Source organism: Equus przewalskii, chromosome 8 (assembly GCF_037783145.1).
Source record: "Equus przewalskii isolate Varuska chromosome 8, EquPr2, whole genome shotgun sequence".
Lineage (NCBI taxonomy): Eukaryota > Metazoa > Chordata > Mammalia > Perissodactyla > Equidae > Equus > Equus przewalskii.
This window is the reverse complement of record NC_091838.1, coordinates 57,749,635-57,773,039: the sequence shown is the minus strand read 5'-3', so window position 1 is coordinate 57,773,039 and position 23,405 is coordinate 57,749,635.

The window sequence follows — 23,405 nt, the reverse complement described above, 5'->3', positions numbered from 1 at the left end:
GCTAGATTATATGGGATATCTATTTAAATTTTTTGAGAAACCACTGTATTGTTTTCTGCAGCACCTGCACCATTTTACATTCCTACCAACAGTGCACAAGTGTTTTAATTTTTCCGCATCCTCACCAACCCTTATTTTCTGCTTTTTTCTTTAACGTTTTGACTTAAAGTTGTTCATGAAATTTACTTATTGTTTTAATATCTGTAGAATCTGTAGTGGGATTTTCTGTTTAATTCCTTGGAAATTTGTGTTTTTGCTCTTTATTTTCTTGATTATACCCATGTGTTGTTATAGAAGTGTGTTGTCCAACTTCTAAAGCCTTGGGGCATTGATAGATGTTCTATTTTTAATGATTTCTAATTTAATTCCATGTGGTCCGAGCACATACTCTATTGACTTCAATTGTTTGACATTTATTGGCACATTTTATGGACTAACAAGCACATAGTGTATCCAACTAAGTGACAATATGCTCTTAAAAAAATGTTTATTTTATAGTTGTGGAGAGTATTATTTCTTAAATATAAATTAGGTTAAGGTGGTTGATAAGACTGTTCAGATCTTACAGTCCTACTGATTTCTTTGACTAGGTATTTCATCAATGAGGAAAAAACAGCATTAAATTTCTAACTTTGTAGATTTTTCTATATCTCCATTTAGTTATATCAGTTTTTACTTTTTATTTTTTGAAGATCTGTTATTAGATGCAGACACATTATGATTATGTTTTTCTAATGAATTGACCTTTTATCATTGTGCAATGTCCATCTTTATACTTCAAAATATTCATTTTCTTGAAGTCTATTATTGTTTAACATTAACATTGCCACTCCAACTTCCTTGTTTTTACTGTTTGAATGATACATCATTTTTCCCATTTTTAAAAATTTCATCCAATATGTGACTTTCATATTTAATTTGTCTTTTATACATAGCATATAGTAAATGTCTTGGTTTTTTAATGTCTGAAAATAACTGTCATTTATTTCCATTATTTAGTTTATTTACATTTAATGCAATTATTAGCATATTTAGACTCAGGACTCCCATATTGCTATTTGTCCCACTTGTTTTTTGTGTTTCTCTATATTTCCTTTTGTATATTAATTTGTTTAATCAAATATCTTTTGAATTCAATTTTAATTCCTATATTGGCTTTTATTGATCTTATATATGGCTAATTTTTCTTCTTATTTATTTAATTAGAATATATTTGATATATAACGTATAAGTTTAAGGTGTATAATCTTTTATTTTCTAATAATTTGTATGTAATATTTGGCTTTCTATGCAGAAATAATGTTCAAAATACTTAACAACAATATACTTAACTGTATTCTCTTTTCTTCTTTAGATGTTCTAAAGTGTATATATTCTAAAACTACTTATCAAATGATAAAAATTGATAACTGAGTTATTCTATAAATTTCCAAATCTTTTTACTTTTATAAGTAGCTTATTTAATTATTTATTAGACGCAGATTTTACTAGCTAAATGAAGACTGAGCCAGGAACTGAACCAACATCTTCCATTAGATAATGAACTTTTTAATTAGGAAATAATTTTCCTTAACAAAATAATAGTATTCATGATACTGAAATATATCTCTGATTCTGCTGAAGAAACTATTACATTCATTGCCTGAGAGCATATATAAGCAGTTTTTCATGTGTATGTACACTCCCATCAGCTGTGTATGTTAGTTCCAGTTGTTCCATATCTTCGTCAAAAGAAGATATTCTTATTAGGCAAAGTACATGATTCTTCCAGTTTCTTCATAACCTTTTCCTGTGCCATTAGGCAATGCATATGTAATTTCTACCAACCCCCATCCCCCAAATCTAGCATTCTCTTTCCTTCAAGTGCTTGGCATTGGTTTAGGTTCTGTTTTGTTTTTGGTCAATCTTGGTGTTGAGTGCTTTTAAAAAAAACGTGTCTTAATAGGTTTGTGGATGGGAAGTCATGAGAGTATCCATAAGGAGCTTTTGACCAAGGATGATTTAAAATAGAAATTCCATTTCATTTTCTTGAAGTTTTCCAATTTATCATCATCTGAAAAACTATTTTATCCTGTTTATATCATTATTAATCTTCTTTTTTTGACTTCTAAATCATTCTGGGTCAAGTCAGGAAAGGGAAACCATACAGTAATTTGAACAGGAAAATTATAATTTAAAGAATTATTGACTGCAATAGGGAATTGGAGTATTAAGGCATTGGCTAGTCAGCAGTAAGGAAAACTTCAAAGAATATAGGAATAGCAGATATATAAAATAATTTAAAAGTATAATATAATGTAATATAATATGCCACTACCCCTGCAGCTGATATAGAGCTCCCAAGGAAGAGTCCCATCCACCCTAGAAATAAGATCCAGACCTTGTTGGAGAGAGTGTAACTATGACTCACTGAATAACTGAGAAATTGCTGTGGTGCTAGCAGAACTTGCAGCAAGTCCACACTATAGGATGCCAGGAAAAGCTTTTCACAGGGAGGTAGCTCATCAGAGATATTCCCTACAAAATTGTCTGATGGGGTTGCTGGCAGAAGATGCTGGCTTTGGGTGATGCTGGATACTGTGAATTGAAGCAGCCAGGGAAACTGGGGAAACCACATGTACTGCAGGAAATCGGTGCTAGAGAAGCTGCTGGTGCCATAGGATGTTGTCACGGGAGCACAGCCTAACCAGGAAGCAACACCATTTCCTCCTTCAGTGTCTATCACCCTTGATGGACAAATCTTAACATCATGGCAGCTGGCAAAGAAAAAAAAATATTTAAAAGGCCAATATACGTTTTCAAAGAGCAAGTAAAAAGGGTGAATTTGGAGCTGAGAGGCATATGAGTTGAGAACTTGGTAAAGCCCTTTTCTGGCTCTTCTTCCTTTGTCCAGGCATAACACAGGACAAAGAACTCCCTTTCTGCCCTTTCACTTTTTAGCTATCATTTATTATCACTAACTCAGTTTATGTTTTTGACTTAGTGACTGAATGCTGAATAAGGTAATACCCAAACCTAAATCTCAAAATGATACTTTTCCCTAAGCTACTGGGCATACTCAACTGAATGTTCTACATGTATTGTAAGCTGAACTCATCACTGTTCAGATCTGCTTCTCTTTCTATATGCCCCATATTAATAAGTGGTATCACTTACCCAGTGACCCAACTTAGAAAGCTGGAAGTCTTCCCTTCTTTTTCCCTCATTCTACATATTTAATCAAGTAATCAGATTTTGGCAACACTGTTCCTCATTTGTTGACTATTGTCCCTACTGTTATTTTCTTTTTCTTTCTTTCTTTCTTTCTTTTTTTTTTTTTTGGTGAGGAAGACTGGCCCTGAGCTAACATATGTTCCCAATCTTCTTCTTTTTGCTTGAGGAACATTTGCCCTGAGCTAATATCCGTGCCAATCTTCCTCTATTTCACTTGTGGGACACCACCACTTGATGAGTGGTGTGTAGGTCCATGCCTGGGATCCGGACCTGTGAACCCTGAGCCACCAGAGGGGAGCACACAAACTTAACCACTGTGCCACTGGACCAGCCCCTGTTATTTTCTTGATTCGGGTCCTTGTTATAGCTCTTATGGATTATTATGATGTTCTCTCTGCTGGCCTTTCTGCCTTCAGTCTTGCAAGCCTCTGATTTATCCTTCATATTGTTGCCCCAGTTATCTAATAGAATGCAAATCTCATCATGTAAATGCTTTGCTTAAATCCTTGAGAAGTTTTCTATTGCTTAAAGCAATGCTTTTCAACTTGTGCTCTTAGAAATCCCCAGGTGAATACATTAACCTTCAGGTGTTAGGAAGAGGAAAAGGAACAGAGAAAGGGCAGTTATTCTGGGACCCATATTTTTGCTTCCTACTGAGCAGCTTAACTTTATCTCTGTTACATATTTTTTGTAAGATTTTGTTTGAATAATATGTTTCACTATAAGCAATGATAACAAAATCTCAACCAAATGATTTTGAAAACAATTGAACTAAAGGATATATTCCAAATCTTTGATGTGGCATACAGGATCATCTACAATCTAGCTTTTGAGTAACTTTTAGCCTCATCTATAACCCTTCACTCCCCACAGAGAAACCAAAAATCAACCACAGCCATACTCAATTATTCAAATTTCCCTGAATATGTCCCATTTTTAAATCCATCCATTATATCAAAAAACAAGTCTTGAGTACCTACTATATGCCAGCTACTATACCAAGTGCTGGAGACAGAGGTGACAAAAATAGAAAAAAATAAACTACTGAAATATAGAATATACATAAATGAAAAGTTCTGTGGAATTAAAAAGTAGGAAATTGGAATAGACAGCTTAGGGGACATAATCTTAATTATAAACATGATGGCTAAGGTAATCCTAACAGAGATGGCATATGAGTAAAGTTCCAACGTTGGTGAGTAAAGCAAGCAGTCTAGACATCTGGGGGAAGAGCTTTTGAGGCAGAGAACAGAAAATGCCAATTCTTTCAGGCAAGAGAGTGCCTAGAATATTGGAGGAATATCACAAAAACCAATGTGGCTAGAGTGGAGGGAACAAGGCAAAAAAGTAGTAGGAGATGAGATTGTGGAAAAGACGGAAACCAAACCTCAAAGGACCAAGTAGGTCATTGTAATACTTTTGGCTTTTACTCAAGGTGACATTCTGTATTAGTTTCCTAGGGCTGCCACAAGCTGGGTGGGTTAAAACAACAGAAATGTATTCTGTCACAGTTCTGGAGTCCAGAAGTTAGAAATCGAGGTGTCAGCAAGGCCGTGTTCCCTCAGAAGGCTCTAGGGGAGGATTCCTTTCTTGACTTTTCCTAAGTTCTGCTGGTGACCGTAGATTCTGGTGTTCTTTGGCTTGCATCTGTATCACTCCGATCTCTGCCTCTGTCATCACTTGGCTTTCTCCTTGTGTAACTCTCTCTCCTCTTCATATAAGGACACCGGTCATATTGGTCATACACCAGTGTGACCTCATATTAACTTAGCTAATTATATCTATAGTGATATATTTCCAAATAAAGTCACTTTCTAAGCTGCTAGGTGTTAGGACTTCAGCGTCTCTTTCTGGGGACACAATTCAGCCCATAGCACATGGGAAGCCAGAGAGTTTTGATATAGAAGTTACATGATCTGACTTAGAAAATATCTTTTTGGCGGCTATGTGTAGAGACTAAAGAGGGGCAAAATTGAAAGCAGGGAGACCAGTGAGGAGGTGGTAATAAATAATAATAGTCTTGGACCAAGGCAGGAATAGTGGAGGTGGTAAGAAGTGGTGGAATTTAGATATATTTCCAAGTTAGAGCTGACAGGATTTATTAATAGTTTCAATCTAAATTTGAAAGAGAGCAGTGTAGATAATTCCAACATTTTTGACCTGCGCAAGGAGAAACATGAAATTATTAACTGAGGGGAAGATTAAAAAATAGAGTCTTGAGGCTGGCCCAGTGTTGTAGTGGTTAAGTTCACATGCTCTGATTCAGTGGCCCGAGGTTTGCAGGTTCAGATCCCAGGCATGGACCTACACACCACTTGTCAAGCCATACTGTACAGCATCCCATATACAAAATAGAAGAAGATTGCCACAGATAATAGGGGAAGATTGCCACAGATGTTAGCTCAGAGATGATCTTCCTCAAGCAAAAAGAGGAAGATTGGTGGCAGATGTTAGAGCAGGGCCAAACTTCCTCACCAAAAAAAAGAAAAACATTGTCTATAAGGATAACACGAGGAGTTCAATTGAACATAGTAAATTTGAGAAGTGATTTAAACAGATTGCCTGAAATATCCTGGTTTATACCTATTGCCTATGTCCTGTTCAATACAACACGTCTCCTGGTATCTTATCTTAAACAAAATATGCACATTAGTAATATATTAGTTCACTGTGGCTGTCATAGCAAATTACCAAAAATTGAGGGCCTTAAACCAACTAAAATTTATTCTCTTAAAGTTCTGGAAGCAATAATTAGTTAATTATAGAAGTTCTGAGGGAGAATTCCTTCCATTCCTTTCCTATGGCTTCTAGAGGCTTCCAGCAATCTTTCGCGTTCCTTGGCTTGTAGATGCACACCCTAATGTCTGCCTCCATCTTCACATCACCTTCTTCTCTCTGTGTCCTTTCCCCTTCTCTTCTCTTATAAGAACACTTAACTGGATTGAGGGTCCACCTCAATCCAATATGACCTGCTCTTGAGGTCTTTCACTATATCTAAGAAGACCTGTTTTCTAAATAAGGTTGCATTCACAGGTTCTAGATGGACATAACATTTTTAGGAGACGGACCAGAGAGTAACCATTCAACCCACTGTAAATAGTTACACGAAACAAACTAGATTGGCTTTGCTAGACTTCTGCTTCATGCTTACAACTTCTGTCCTAGTCTTGTCTAGTAGTGAGGGAGACAAGAGGAATGAACAGAATTCTCACTTTAATACTTGGTTAAATCTGAGAGAAGACCAGAAGTAACTTGACATTCTTTTCAACCTTTCCAGTTGCACATGACTGACATTTGCCTTTCAAGGACTGTATGTGGACACTTACCGATAAAGTCAAATTTCTTTGGAAATCTGCAAGTAACTTCCTCTGCTCTGGTGGTAGTTGGAAAGATATTTAATACAAGATATACTATGGTCTGATTGTGCTTGCAAGAGGTACAAAACCCCAGGCCTATGGTGAGCCAAATTAGTGGAAACTGTGGACAAATATAAGCTAGGTGTGCATGAAATATGTCCAGGAAATTGCTGAGAAGTCCTGCAAGAGAGTACAGAGAGCAGTGTGAATCTCGTTGCTTTATGAGTTTTATCATTTAATTTATGGTGCAGGTATAAAAAATATTTACTTATTTTATTGTTTGGTACTACAATAAGCCCTTTGACAGTGATGAGCTCAAGTAAATGAAAGTGATTATTTAATTAAAAATCTAATAATTGTTTTTCAAGAAACTTGATAACAAATATGTACTTGCACAATATGCTGGGTCTTTTGTCATCCATTATTCTCGGTGCTATAGAATGAACTGTGTCCCCTCAAAATTCATATGTTGAAACTTTAACCCCCAATGTGACTATATTTGGAGACAGAGCCTTTAGGGTGGTAAATTAGATTCAATGAGGTCATAATAGTGAGGTCCTAGTCCAATAGGATTGGTGACTTTATAAAAGAGGAAGAAGGAAAGATCTCTCCTCCGTGCGGTCACATAGAGAAAGAGCCACGTGAAGGCACAGCAAGAAGGGGCCATCTGCAAGTCAGGAAGAAACCAACCATGCTGGCACCCTGATCTTGGACTTCTCAGCCTCCAGAACTCTGAGAAATAAATTTCTATGGTTTAAGTCACCCAGTTTATGGTATTTTCTTATGGCAGCCCGAGCTGACCAAGACAGTGGACTAAAGTGATTCCCTGACTACATGAAAATCAGAAGGCAAAAATCTAGTTCAAACATTTATTTTATTTAAAAAATTTTGCTCCATGATGATGATTTAATGCATGCAGCTGCAAAAGGTGTGTTTAATTACTTTCTGAAATTGGCGTTTCATTTAGGTGATTTTTTTTTGTTTAGATAAAATTTCTCTTCTAAAATGATTTTGGTCGTTTTGGATTTTGCGTTGTCTTGTGCACATATGGAAAGTGAAGCGATAGCTCCATTAGCAGAAGTCCTTCATGGTTACACGATGCCAGATTTATATGAAAGCTGTTAAATGCTTCAAATAGAAAAACAATTAATTCCAATAACGGCTTGTTTTTTTTCCTTCAAATTCATGAAATCAAAGTAAAAATTTTGAACATTTGTAGGGATCAAGTGAAATACCTGACAAAATTATGATTATTTATTATAAATTCAAATAAATGGTTCAACATTTAAGATAAAATGAAGTAATGTTAGGAGAGCAAATTTTGTTACAGAAAAGTTGTGAGGTAAAAATTTAAAAGTTGCTAAGTTAAAAAGTTTGGAATTAGGTGCATATACATATACATGCTACATTTTACAAAGTCAGAACGACTGCAGTTCACTTTTTCTACTGTCAAAGCTGGTGTTGAATATAACAATGCTTTCTTTTTACTACCCATGAATACAGAAATATTTGAGCCTTTGAAGAATTACTTTGTCAGTGAACATGTGTCCTTTAAGAGTACTGAATGATTCTGTAAAGGAGTCCTCTAAATTTTTTACGTATTTTCTTCACTTATTTTTAGTAGCATTTTTATTTTCAAAAGTCCCAGTTCAGATAATGACATATATTGAACACTAACTTCAGACATCCAATTGCACATTTCAAGAAAGCAGTGGATAGCTGTGTAGGGAATGAGGAGAGAGGTCTAGGCCAGGTATGTAATTTCAAAGTCAACAGTATACAGATGGAAATTTAAGCCATAAAACAGGACTTTTTCTTTCACTCTGAAAGGACAAATGAATCACACGTCTTTTTATATGTAAAGTCATAATCCTCATTTAAGTGTGTGTTAAAAATTACTCTTCAATCTGAATGACCTAACACTTACTGCTTTTGGGACTGTTGTGTATTACAGAGCCTTATTTTTCCTTAGAATATTACTTAACTTAGATTAATAGTGCTGTGAACACAGGCACAAATATCTGGCACAATAAGATTACATAACTCATTCATTTCATATTTTTGAATAATTGAATAGGAATTACCATTAGGAAAAGCGCTTGAATGCATTACTTTTATGATTCCATTCCGAGCAGTTTAGAATGGCTACCAATGGTATTAACCAAAATTCTGTAATTCACTGCAAGAAAAATGCTGACGATAAAAGAAGTTTTATATCTATGTTTGTAACCACCCAGTGAAAAAAATCTCTCTGTCTGGTTGTTCTGCCCGAAACTCAAAATCAAATGTAAAATATGCTCCTTACAAATGCCACTTTTCTTATAACAAAGGTGGCCTCTTAAATGATAATATAGAAAACTCAGGTTTCTTGGCTTCATAGCACTTCAAATAATTCCGAAATCATATCAAGTTGCTGCTTTATTCCACATAGTTTACCAAAGAGAAAACTATTTAAATACTTAAATCATTAAATTATACTTTTTCGTTTCTCTATTTTGCAACTTTCTTGTTACAATTCTAAGATCCTTAGGACTAAAACTTAAGAAGTTTCAGCTCAAAGGACCAAGTTCTTCCTCAACTGCTGAAAAACTGTTAGAAGGCAGATTTACTGTCCTTGTACCTGAGAAGGCATCCCCATTTTGAGTGTCAGCTGGAGGTGTCTTTACTCACATGGTTAAAGGTTGGTACCAGATGACAGAAGACAGTGGAAGAGCTACTTCTTTTTTTCTGTTTTCTCTAACAAGATGTTAAAATTTGTTAGCAAGACATGACATACCAAGTTTAGGTAGCACTTCAAAATGAGAAATTTACTAAGAAAGTGCAAAATAATCTATTCCATGACCCTTGGATCTCTCAGTCACGTCAAGGTTATAAAAAAAGCCAGGATGTGTATTTTGAGGAAAAGACTTAGCCAGTAAAATTATTTTAACCGAAAATGTAGTATATGGTATTTTCAAAGTTGACTGCAATAATATCTCCTTTTCCAAATGCCTTTTAGAACATTGACAATCCCTATCTAGAGATAAAGTCTAATTCTCTCTCTTTGAATCTAGTAATACTGTGACTCACTCACAACCAATGGAAAGGGACAGAAGTGACACTGTATGTTTTCTGAGGATATGCCATAAAAGCTAATGAAGCATACACCTTTTCAGCTGGATACCCATTTTGGAGACTAAACCACAATGTATAACATCCAACTACCCTGAGGCCACCAGAAAATGCCAAATTAGGTCTCTGTCCAAAACTTTGGTTGAGGTCATAGTTGATAGCCAGTATTAACTGCTACACATGTGACTGAAAACACTTCCAGATGATTCCATACCCCAATGATCAAGTCACCTCCCACCTTCAAGTATTCTTAGAACAGGTCCCAGATATCATGGAGCAAGAAGAGCTGTACCACTGTGATCTATCTGAATTCCTGACCCACCAATCTATGAGCACAATAAAATTAACCACTAAATTTGAAAATGGTTTGTTACACAGAAGTAGCAACCAGAATAGAACACTAAAGTGTGAGTACAAATGGGAGAGAGGTGGAAAGTCCCTGAAGAGTCACCTGAAACCTGAAGTATTCCTGAAGCCAGATAAGTAGTCTCTGCAGTTGGATGACCCAAGGACTGACACTCAATACAGACAAAGTGGTTGCAGCAGAGCAGAAGGGAGAAACCAGAGGGTTGGAATACACAATGAACACTTCCACTGATGACAAGGAATATATGACCGTTTCCTATGGATGAGAGGTAGGGAAAGTGGAAGAAGCATCTGGTATAGAGCCTTTTGATGGCCTATCAAAGAAGAATGTCTGGGAGAGTGAGGGAACTCAAGTCAATATCTGAGTGTGGAGCTGAGATAAAAGTGTCTAGCTGAAGGAGAGGTATCAAACATATCAAAGGACCCTCAGTTACAAGAACCCAGTAGGGCACTTCTGAAGAATGTTGAAAGTTGTCCAGGATAGAAGGCGTTTTCAATATTTGCAAGGCCTGGAGAGTTAGAAGCCAGCTTATAATATTAGTACAATACTATACTATACTGTATTACACTATACTATACTAATATATAGTACGTTAGTAAATATTACAAGACAAGAAATTTCTTTTTCTCTCTTCCCTTGACTCTCCTCCAAAATTGCAGTTACAGTTAGGGAGGAAACTAGAGAAAAAGATAAAAAGTGAAAAAACAAAAGCAAATGAAAAATCCAAGACATTTTATAGAAAAGGAGAATGTGATCTAGCAGGGCTGCACATTTAACCCGTAGTAACCAGCTGGAAGGCGGAATATGTGGTCCCAAAGGCAGACTGGTAGATGTGGTCATCAGAGTTAGTGGAAGTCCTGTTTTGCTTTTCCCCCTGTTTTCTCAATTAAATATTTAGTAGAATCATCACCAAGAGTAGAGGTGCAGGAGGATATACATGTTTGAGGAGAGAGGAGAAGCTATGAAATAGTCATCAGGAAAAGAGAACTAGTATAACTGATTAGTGACTGACATTAACAGTTCATTTGAGGCTGGTGATCAAGAATTTAAAGTGATTAAGACTCAGTATGGTTGTCTGTTACTCTCCAGCCATATAATTGGAGTCATGCAATGTGCGGTCTTTTGTGACTAGTTCCTTTCACTTAGGTAATGTTTTCAAAGTTCATCCATGTTGTAGCATATATCATTAGTTCATTCCTTTTTAATGAGTAATAACAGCCCATTGTACGGCTATGCCACATTATATTTATCCACTCATTGGTTAATAGACATTTGGGTTGTTTCCACTTTTTGCTTATTAAGAATAATGTTATTCTGACGTTTGCATACAAGTTTTTTGTGTGGACGTATGGTATTTATGACCCTTGGGTATATATCCAGGAGTGGCAATTCCTGGGTCATGTAAAAACTCTATATTTAACCTTTTCAGGATCTGCCAGACTGTTTTCCATAGCAGCGGTGCCATTTTATACTACCAACATCAGTATATGAGGGATTCAATTTCTTCACATGCTCACTAACATTTGTTTTTGTCCATCTTGTTGAATGTAGCTATCCTAGTGAGTGTAAAGTGATACCATGTTGTAGTTTTGATTTTCATTTTCCTAGTGACAAATAATGTTGAGCAATTTTTCATGTGTGTAATGCTCATTTGCATATTTTCTTTACTGAAATATCTATTCTGATGGTTTCTTTATTTTAATTTAGTTGTCCTTTAATCATTGAATCATAATTGAATTTTTACATATTCTTTGTACCAGGTGCTTATCAGATACGTGATTTGAAAACATTTTCTCCCTTTTGTGGGTTGTCTTTTCACTTCCTTGATAGTATCCTTTGATACCCAAAAGTATTTATTTTTTATAATGACCAATTTATCTAAGTTTTCTTTGGTTGATTATGCTTTTGGTGTCACATCTGAAAAAGCATTGCCAAGTCTAAGGTCCCAAAGATTTATCCCTAGGTATTCTTCTAGGATTTTTATAGATTTATCTCTTATAGATTTATCTCTTATATTTAGGTCTTTGATTCATTTAGAGTTAATTTTTGTATTTGGTGTGAAGTAGGGGTTCAACTTCATTCTTTGGCATGTGAATATCCAATCATCATAACACCATTTGTTAAAGACACTATCCTCTCTCTATTGAATAGTCTTGGTACCCTTGTTAAAAATCAATTTACCAAAGACATTTAGCTTTATTTACTGGACTCTCAATTCTATCCCATTGATTTATTTGTCTATTCTTATGCTGGTAAAATACTATCTGGATTACTGTAGCTTTGTAGTAAGTTTGAAGTTGGGACATGTGAGTCTATCAACTTTGCTCCTCTTTTGCAAGATGGTTGTGGCCATTCTGATTTCCTTGCATTCCCACTAAAATTCCTACATTTTAGTATCAGCTATTCCAAATCTGTAAAAATAGTCTTTGAGATTTTGATGAGGATTGCATTAAATTTGTAGTTCAATTTAAAGAATGTTGCCATCTTAACAATATAAAGTCTTGAAAATGGAATTACTTTCTATTTATGTAGGTCTTCTTTAATTTCTTTTAATGATATTTTGTTGTTTTCAAATACGTGTTACATTCCCTTTTATGCTAATTTCTAAGTATTTTATCATTTTTGATGCTATTGTAAATGGAATTATATGCATTATCTGATGATTTATTGCTAGTGAATAGAAATGCAATTGTTTTTTATGTTGATCTTCCACTTATTGTCACCTCCACCTGAATATCTAAGAAGCATCTCATATGCAGAAATAGAACTTAATTCCCACCCCAGACTCCCACCTCTAACTAAACATGCCCTCCTGCATTTACTCCATGTTAGTAAATGACACATTCACAACACTGTCTTTAAGCCCCAAACCATGAAACCGTCCTAGATTCCCTTATTTCCCTCTTTCCAAATCCCTATTTCCTTTATTAGTAAGGCATCTTAGGTCTACCTTCAATATATATCTCAAATATATATGTATGTATAAAATATATATCTATCTCAAATGTATATATATATCCATCTCAAATATATGTGTGTCTGTGTGTGTATATATATATATGTATGTATGTCTGTGTATATATATATATATATATATACACAGACATACATATATATTCTGTTACTACAATTAACTTTAGTCCAGGACTCTGATATTTCTGCTAGAACAGTATAAAATCTACAATAACCTCCTAATTGGTCACTATCAGGCCACTTTTTCCTCCTGTAAAACCTTTATCTATTATTATCCTGAAACATCTTTTAAAACATAAGTTAAACCAAATCACTTACTTAAAACCATCCAAGTTCTTTACACTGCACTTAGACTAAAGTTAGTATTCCTTACACCTATGCACCTCTTTCACTTCATGTCTTCATGATTTCCTGTGTTCCAGTCACACTAATCTTCTTATTTTTCCTTAAGCACATCCAAGTGTATTATTTTTGTGCGTTATTTCCTCATCCTGAAGTATGCTGTCCTCATGTCTAGCATGACAGGCCCCTCTTCCTGTCATTGAGGTCTCAGGTCAATTGTCACTCCTTCAGAAATTTCTTCCCTGATCACTCTATCTAAGTAATCTAACCCCATCCCTCCCCATTACATCAATTAGTTTTATGTTATTTATAGCATCCATCAATAGCTAAAATAAATCCTGTTTGTTAAGATATTTAATTATAGTCTTTCTTCCTCCTTTGTTGTGTTTGGTTCAGGAACTGTGACCTTCTTACTCACTGCTCTATTCCTGTACCTGAAACTGTTGAGGGAACCAAGTCTTATTATTACCATGGAACAGTTGATATTTAGAAATCACCATAACCACCTGCCAGTATATAACTTTCCTACAGATTGGATTATAATTAGTATAAAATTTAACAGAGTTGCTTGTCACTTTTAAATATTGGCTTAGAGATGAACTTTTCTATTTTCTCCAAGCAGGGTTATCTGTTAAAGTCAAGATTTTTTACACTGTGTCAGTAACAGAAGGGAAGATAATTTTATGCTTATGACTGGAGGGTCGAAGTATTGCTTCAGAAGGTAGAGGATTAAAACCAAAATTTACTTAAACTTTTAGGGTACTACATTTTCCTCCTATTTTCAAAAATTCTTTAAGTTGCCTCTATTTTAAACTCCCCCAAGATCCATTGAACTGATTCCCATTAAATCAGTAATTGTGCTGGAAAAACTTTCTAATCATGTGAAAATAATAAAATTAAATCTTTACCTCACTCAATTCACAAAATGAATTCCAGATGAATTAAAGACTTAAATGTGAAAAAGTAAGCTTTAATGTTTCAAACATAGACAAGAATAGCTTTTACAAAGCACAAAAAATCATAAATCATAAGAAAGATAATTTTGTCTACATTAAAATAAAAATCCAAACTTATGTATAATAAAATACCTGATTAAAAAGTAAAGCATAGGCAACAGACTGAAAGAAGAAATTTTAAATATAAAATTAAATAAAATTATTGCTCATAATAAAAAAATAACTGCTAAAAATAGTAATATACATACCTCCTTCCTCCACCCCTACACACATACAAAGGGCCAGAAAATATTTATTAGAAAGTTCAAAAATCCAAAACATGGGAAATCAGATCTGCAAAGGTCCAATATCACTTGTAATCAGGAAAATGCAAATATTTTTAATATTATGAGGTACCATTTCACACTTAACAGATTGGGCAAAACCTTATAGTATCAATTGCTATTTAGTGTGTGGGAAAGAGAAACAGTCATGTACTTATAGTGAGTTACATATTGGTATAATCATTTTGTATAACAATTTGTCAATAGCCAGTAGAGCTGAATATGTGCTTTTCCAACAGCCAAAACCACTTCTAGGAATATTTGCTGGAGGAGATCTCAAATAATACACAAGAAAACCTGATCATAAATGTTAATTGCATTTTGTTTGCAATTAAAACAAATTAGAAACTACATAAATATCCAACAAAAGAAAATGGATAAATAGTTGTTTGGTCTTATGACACAAAACAGTCTTACATTTAAAATGAGTAAATTAAAAGTACAGACATTTAGATGGAGAATTTTGGAAACATAATGTTTAGTGATTAAGCATATTGCAGAATTGTTGGTGCTACTCATGTAAACAGTAATCTTTACTATACATATTAAAAATTTTGTTATTATCTTTAAACTAAATCAAGATATGGGGCATTGCTCCTGTCTCTGATGCATATCCAGTTAAACAAAAGATTATCAGGAGCTAAGACCAGATGCCTCCCCCACCTGGAGACCAGCCCCTATATGACATGGCCTGTAGTCTTTGTTCTGTAAGATGGTTCTTTTGGGCATTAGTCAGCCATATTCCCCCTTGCTAGCAAGTTGTAATAAAACCCTTTCTCTCTTACCACCTTTCCTCTTGACTATTGGCATGTCTTGCAGTGAGCAGATGAGCCTTCTTGGGTAGTAACAGAATGACATAAATGATTTGGTACTATTTATGTAAAAGTTAACATTTACTTAAAATTTAATACAATGTGATGCTATGTGTTGCTTAGAGATACATAAATGTGTAGTAAAATATGAAAACATGCATGGGTGCCATTTAAGTTATTACTAAGAGGTTGAAAAGAGCTGGAGATACAAAGAACCAAGGAAATAGCTGAAGAAGTAGTACCTATAAAATGCACAAAGTCATATACGTACAGCTTTCTATGTCTAAATTGTTTCTAAACATTTTAGCCACTTTCTTTATTCTCCTCGAAAACAATGGTCAAAAAACATGACTCAATGCCAGCCCCAGTAGCCTAGTGGTCAAGTTTGGTGTGTTCTGTTTTGGTGGCCCAGGTTCAGTTCTCAGGCGCAGACCTACACTGCTCATCTGTCAGTGGCCATGCTGTGGTGGCCGTGCACATAAAAAGTAGAGGGAGATTGGCATCAGATGTTAGCTCAGGGTGAATCTTCTTCAGCAACAAAACAGAACCAAAAAAACAAAACATGATTCAAACTAGATATTTTACAGAATGAATTTTATTCATTCATGTGCAAGAAAAAACAACTTCCTCCTTCTGCTAAGTCCACTGAACTGACATAATGTATTTAACTGCAGTATGATAGGAATTTGGCCAAAATGCGTAAATACAATAAGAAGAGAGGCTCTTTTTTGTATGCTAATATGGGACACAGTATTTACTGCTAATAGAAAGAAGAAAAAATTTACTGTAAAACAATAACAATTTATAGGAATGAAAGTATTTGAAAGTCCTATCCTATCCTGGATAGATAGATAGATAGATAGATAGATAGATAGATAGATAGATAGATGATAGATAGATAGATAGATAGATAGATAGATAGATAGATATACACACACAGACACATACATAAATCCATTGAGATGATGAAAATCTTTATGCCTGCAAGAAATAATAGCAAGGTTACTTACTGAGCAAACATAATTTTGGAGTGAGAAAAGGTGAATTTAGCTAGAAGATATTGAAAATAAATCAGGAAACATAATCAATAGATGAAGGGCAGGAGGTCATAAACTACTGCCAATGCTGATTTTTTTGTGTGAATTTAAAATGAAGGCTATGCAAAACTTCTTTTTTGAAGGGTATGCCTTTCTAAGTCCAATGCTACAGAAGTTAATATGTTGCAGAAAAACTGTTCAGAAACAATGATATCCAATTTGCAATGGAGTCCACACCACTCGTCTGTCAGTAGCCATGCTGTGGTGGTGGCTCACAAAGAGGAACTAGAAGAATTTACAACTATACGCAACTATGTACTGAGGCTTTAAGGGTGGAGGAAAAGAAGAAAAAGGAGGATGATTGGCAATAGATGTTAGCTTAGGGCAAATCTTCCCCTGCAAAATAAAGAAGAAGAAGAAGAAGAAGAAGAAGCAACTCCCATAGTCTGAACTCCCAGTGTTTCCATTTGCACTTGCTCTCTGAACAGTAGGGTGCCAGATGACTCAAGGAAGCAAATATTTGTGTCATCCAGTCCTAAATTTACCACAGTACACCAAAAGAGGATTTTAACATTAAATATGGAAAGAGATTCTATCATTCTACCAGATGAGTCATATTTTATGAAGTTTAAATGTACAAAGCAATTGAGAATAATTAGCTGAAACCAAAAAGAATGCATATCAGTTCTCAGTTGGATAAACACTCTTTTTTTCCTTAAGAGATTTTATTTTTTAGACCAGTTTTAGGTTCACAGCAAAACTGAGCAGAATGTACAGAGATTCACTCCCAGTGTTGTACATTCTAATGGTTTGGAAAAAAGTATAATGATATCTATCCATCATTAAAATATCATAGAGAGTAATTTCACTGCTCTAAATATCCTTTGTGCCTTGCCTATTCATCCCTTTCTCCTCCCAACCCCTGGCAACCGCTGATTTTTTTAGTCTGCACAGTTTTGCCTTTTACAGAATGTCATACAGATGGAATCATATAGTATTTAGCCTTTTCAGACTGGCTTCTTTCACATAGTAATATGCATTTAAGTCACCTCCATGCCTTTTTACAGCTTGATAGCTCACTTCTTTAGTGCTGTATAATATTCTGTTGTTTGGATGTATCACAGTTTACCCACTCCTCTACTGAAGGACATCTTGGTTACTTCCGGGTTTTGGCAATTGTGAAGAAAGCTGTTCTAAACATCTGTGGGCAGGTTTTTGTGTGAACAGGAGTTTTCAACTTCTTTGGGTAAATACCAAGTTGCATGATTGTTGTATCATATAGTGAGAGTATGTTTAGTTTTTTAAGAAACCACCAAACTGTCTTCCAAAGTGACTATACCATTTTTAATTCTGCTAGCAAAGAATGGAAGTTTCTGTTGCCCAATGTCCTTGTCAGCATTTGGGACTGTCAGTGTTCTGGATTTTGGCTATTCTAATAGGTGTTTCATGGTACCCTGTTTTAATTTTCATTTCCTTGCTAATACATGATATGGAGCATCTTCTTATGTGCTTATTTGCTATCTTTATATTTTTTTTGGTAAAATGTCTGTTAAGGTCTCTGACCCATTTTTAAATCAATTTGTTTGTTTTATAATTGTTGTGTTTTAAGAGTTCTTTGTGTATTTTGAGTAACAGTCCTTTATAAGATGTGTCTTTTACAAATGTTTCCTCCCAGTTTACGGCTTCCCTTTTTGTCCTCTTGACAACGCCTTTCAAAGAACATTAATATTTAATTTTAGGAAAGCCAGTTTATAAATTATTTCTTTTATGGGTTATATCTTAGGAGTTACATGTAAAAAATTATCCATATATTCAAGATCATTTTGATATTCAGGTAATGATGGTCTGATACAATGAGCTAGGAAGTATTCTTTGTGCTTCTATCTTTGGAAAGAAATTGTAAAGAATTAGTATAATTTCTTTCTCAAATGTTTGCTAGAATTCACCGGTGAAGCCAACTGGGCCTAGTACTTTCTCTTTTGGTACATTATTAATTATTGATTCAATTTCTTTAATAGATATAGGCCTGTTCAAATTGTCTATTTCTCCTTGTGTGAGTTTTAGCAGATTGTATCTCTCAAGGAATTGATCCATTTCACTTAGGTTAGCAAATTTGTGGGCATAGTGTTGTTCATATTATTCCTTTCTTATCCTTTTAATGTTCATGGTATCTATAGCAATGTCCCCAATTTCATCTTTGATACTAGTAATTGTGTCATCTTTTTATATTAGCCTGGCTAGAGGCTTTTGATTTTGTTGAGTTTTTCAAAGAACCAGCTTTTCGTTTCATTGATTTTCCTCCATTGATTTTCTGTTTTCAATTTCATTGATTTTTGCTGTAACTTTTATTATTTCTTTTCTTCAATTTACTGTGGGTTAAATTTGCTCTTCTTTTTTTGTTTCCTAAAGTGCAAGCTTAGATTGATTTTAGATCTTCCTTCTTTTCTCATATGTGTATTAACTACTATAAATTTCCCTCTAAGCACTACTTTTGTTGCATCCCACAAATTTTGATAGGATATGAACTTTATCTTTTGAATAAAATAAGCATAGTTAAAATGCAGGAGTCAGTTTTTTACTTTTAAAGATGTGTGTGTAAATGTGTGTGAATATGTGTTTTTAGTGTTTTTGATTGTCACTACTATTTTGTGGAGAAATTAATTTAAAAAATATAGACTAATAAATGCATGGGTAACAGTGAATTCAGAGATGTGTTCCATACTTTAACCTTGATATTTGTCCTCTTCTGACATCAGAATCATACCTCCCGAATGGTTTAGAAATTTCTTCTTCCTTTTTTTGAGATCTTTTAGATTTACAGTCATTTGCCTACTATTTCATCCAATTCTCAGTTCTACAGCAGTTCAAGGAAAAATAAAATGTTCACTGATGGAGTGCTTCTAACTTTTTCAGTTATTTGTCTGTAAAAATTACTAATACGAATGCCGCAGACACACTGAGAACAGGGTCTTCCAGAACCAGCAGCGTGGGATTTTCTCTTTTTATTCAAAGTATACTAGTACAATACTGGAAAATAATTTTTTTCAATTTGTATTTTTCTCTTTTTCCATTAGTCAAATAATCAGAGTATTTATTAAGTCTTCAAACAAGACTTCTCCCTTCTGTCCAGGATTGATTAGGGTCAAGTAGCGGCCCTCTCACTGAGGAGAATATTTATTCCTTCATCATCCACTTATTGACTCATAAACTAGGTCTCTATGCTGTATCATAACTTGAATGTCATACAAGTCAGAGTTGTATCTTGACAGTCGTCTTTTGAGAAATTCTGTCTGTGAAGGGTAAAATTCTTCAAAATCTTGCCACTTATTTTAAAGATTTGTATTAATTTAATTTTCTAAGCAAATTTTCCACTTCTTTTGGAAACATTTAAAAAATCAACCCTTTTTGCTGGAAATGTCAGCAACTGTTTTTGAAATCATGCAGAGAATATGCTAGTGACTCAACTGCAGTATACCTTAGAAGATGATATACAGCAATTTTTATCCTTTTTAAAACATTCTTTAATTGTTTTCTCCTGACAAATTATTTCTATGTAGATAGAGCCTAAATCAGATTTTGTGACTAAAGTTTGACACACCATGAATACATTATTTTCCTAGATTAACTTCTTATATACCGCTTAATAAACATAATATCTTGCATTATTGATATGTTAATATAGAAAATCTTATATATTCATGCCTCATATATTCATAATAAACAAATTTATATATAGTGTAGCACTGATACTAAAACGTGTGCATGTTTATTCTATCTTTGGTTAGTAAATACGGAGACAGTTTAACATTATTTGGAATTTTACATCTTTCTTTTGAGCATTATATTGACATAAACAGCTGCTTCTCCTTAACAGACAGAAATGCTGGTGTGAAGCCAGGATAAGATTAATATATAGTTATCTGTATATTTTTTATTTTTTATGATAGCACTTGATGTTGATTATCATACAAACGTTTTGCCAGTTATATAGCCAAATGGAATTCAATGAACAGCTAAGTCTCACTGCTATGTAATACATAGAGAAAATAATAGATTTTTTGAAGACAAAATGTAAGTTGGAGAGTTTGAATAGCATCTTCACCTGTGACTACCAGTGTGACCTTGGTCACTCTATTTACTGTCCGAACATTTCAGATTTCCCATGTGTGAAATGTGCACAAGACGTCTCAAAATAATTCACGGAGCTGCCATTAGGTGGAGCAGCAGAGGTGGCTAGTTGTCCCCCACTATCTATTTTCCTCAATTTTCTCAGAAATAGAAATTTATAATTGTGAACATGGCCACTCTGAAAAAGCACTGTGCTTCCCAACCTCTCTTACAGTGAAGGGAGGCATGATAACTAAGTTTTGGGCAGGGGTACATAAAACAAATGGAAGCATTTTTAAAGCATGCTTCTTTCCTTCCCCTTGTTCTCTTTCTTCTGAACCATGAGGTGGCCCACTAAGGAGAGCAGAAGGAACCTAGAACTTGATAGTCCTGGAGCCATCAGATCTATTCAACTGCCTGTGTCTACATAAAACCACCATTGCAATCATCTCTAAGCCAGAGTGACTTCAGGCTTTTGTCTTATGTGCTCCCAAACCTAAGTCCAACTAATAACAGATGGTAATAATTTTCTAAGCAGGCCTTTCTAGAGTTAGGTTTTATAAAAACCTTTTTTTATAGTTACTCTAAAAGGAAAGATTATAATAAAATAATTATTGAGCAAGCACTAAAGAATAGAAACTGCAAGCTTTTAGAAGCACTAAAGTGAATTTATTAGAAATGATTATTAAGCTTTAGCTGTTTTGGAGGTGCTCTGGGGCATATGACTGGTTATGGCAGGACTCCTCAGTCTCCTTTTCTGAATCCTCTTCCTCTGACTTGTCAATGTTGGAATGCACCAGGGCTTTGACATTACCTCTTCTCTTCTTAATCTATAAACTGCCATCTGGTGGCCCACACGGTCCTTTGTTTATGAACACTACCTGTAGCCATGATAGAGCTCCCAGAAGCAAGGCTAATACACAAAACTGCCTGCTTGAAATCGCCACATGGATATCTAACAGACTTCAAAGATTTTCCCTCCTAAATGAGCTCTTTCTCCAGTCCTCATTTCTGAAAGTAGCACCACCATCATCTTAGTTAAGTAAAACACCTGTGAGTTACCCTTAATTCTTCTCTTCTTCTCATGCTCTGTGACATACTGTTGGTTACTTACCCACTAGTTATTCCCCTCTCCTGCCTCCCATGTGGCAGAGTCCACCCTGTACAAGAGAAGCTAACAATGCCAGAAGCAGCCTTGTTCCTGCTCCCTTTATTATAGAACATAAATATGAGTTTCAACCATGGCCAATGGGACCTAAAAGGAAGTGAGCACTGGAGTTTCTGGAGGAAAATCTTTTGCATTAAAAGAGAAGCATAAAAGGAGAAAGATTATCCTTTCTAACATCTTCTGTGAATTGTCATGTTTACATGGGATGCATGTACTTCTGTCAACTATCTGTTATCATGAGGGAACAAGCCCAAGTAAGAATCAAGCTAATAATTCTAACAATTGCAGACATAAGACAGGACTATCCTGGATTCTTAATTATATCACTAATTCTTGAATTGTCTCCCTCCACATTCTTGTTATATAAGATTATTTAAGCCTTTTTCAATTAGGCATTCTATTCTTTGCATTTGAAAGCGTCTTAACTGACACACCTCATCCAATCTATCTATACGTCCTTTCAAATCTCTTGTGAAATAATATTTTGAACTGACTTCTCTTCACCTCCTCTAATTCCCTAGGCTACGTTACCATCATCTCTGACTTGGAATGCCACAATAGCCTCCTAAATGTTTTCCCTGCTTCTGCTCCCATTCAAATCACCACATGACTAGAATTCTTTTTTTTTAAAACATATATTATTGTGTCACCTGCCTGCTTAAAATTCTCCAGAACTTTCCCATTGCACTTAGGAAAAAGATTTACATTGCTTATTCTGGCCACAGCTTATGTGATTTTCTGTTGTCTACTTCTTTATCCTTATCTCATACCACTCTCTGCCTCATTCACTATGCTTTAACCACATTAGAAATTTTTGGTTTCACAAATATGTCAAGATGTTTCCAAATTAGAGTTTTTCCATAAACATCCTGGTTGTCTTTAATGCTTACCTACTGACTTTTAATAACAGGATCCTGTTTGACATGCACACCTCAACTTAAAATGGAACCTCCTCAATGAAACTTTCCATGATAATCTCATTTAAGTCAGCCATCCAGTGACTTCCTTTCATAGTACTGCTTTGAATTATTTGGATAGTATTTATTGCCATATGTCTTCTCTTGTCCATATATTAAGCATGTTTTATTTGACTCCCCTGAGTAGAATGTAAGCTTTCTGTGAGGAGAAACCTTGCCTATGTTGCTTTCATATTGTACACATCTAGAACACTACTGGGCTCAGAACAGGCCTTTAATTTATATTTGTTAATTATGAAAATTTGCTGTCTCTTATCATTTCCCCAGTCTTAGGTGTATTTTATTTATATATCAATACACTGGCATTTCTATGCTTTTTCCCTTCCTTTTTTGTGCTTAGTTAATATAAGTACAATCCAGAGAGCTTCATCACATTTGGATATATTGATAAAATTGATTCCAAGCCTAGAAAATGAAACACATAATTTCTAGACTATGGCAGAACATCTTATGGCATTTAGAGTAGTCCACCTAAATATTCAGCCAAAGTTTTTCAAGGAACACCCTATACTTTTGTCCTGAAGGTCCTTAAATTGCATCTTCGAGATTTTGCTATATGCATTCTTTGCTCCCCAACTCCTTCTCCATCAGAGTAGTGTGAAAGAATTCTTGATGGTTCCAAATTATTGCCTAAAAGATTAATTTTTCCCCTTTCTGGATTTT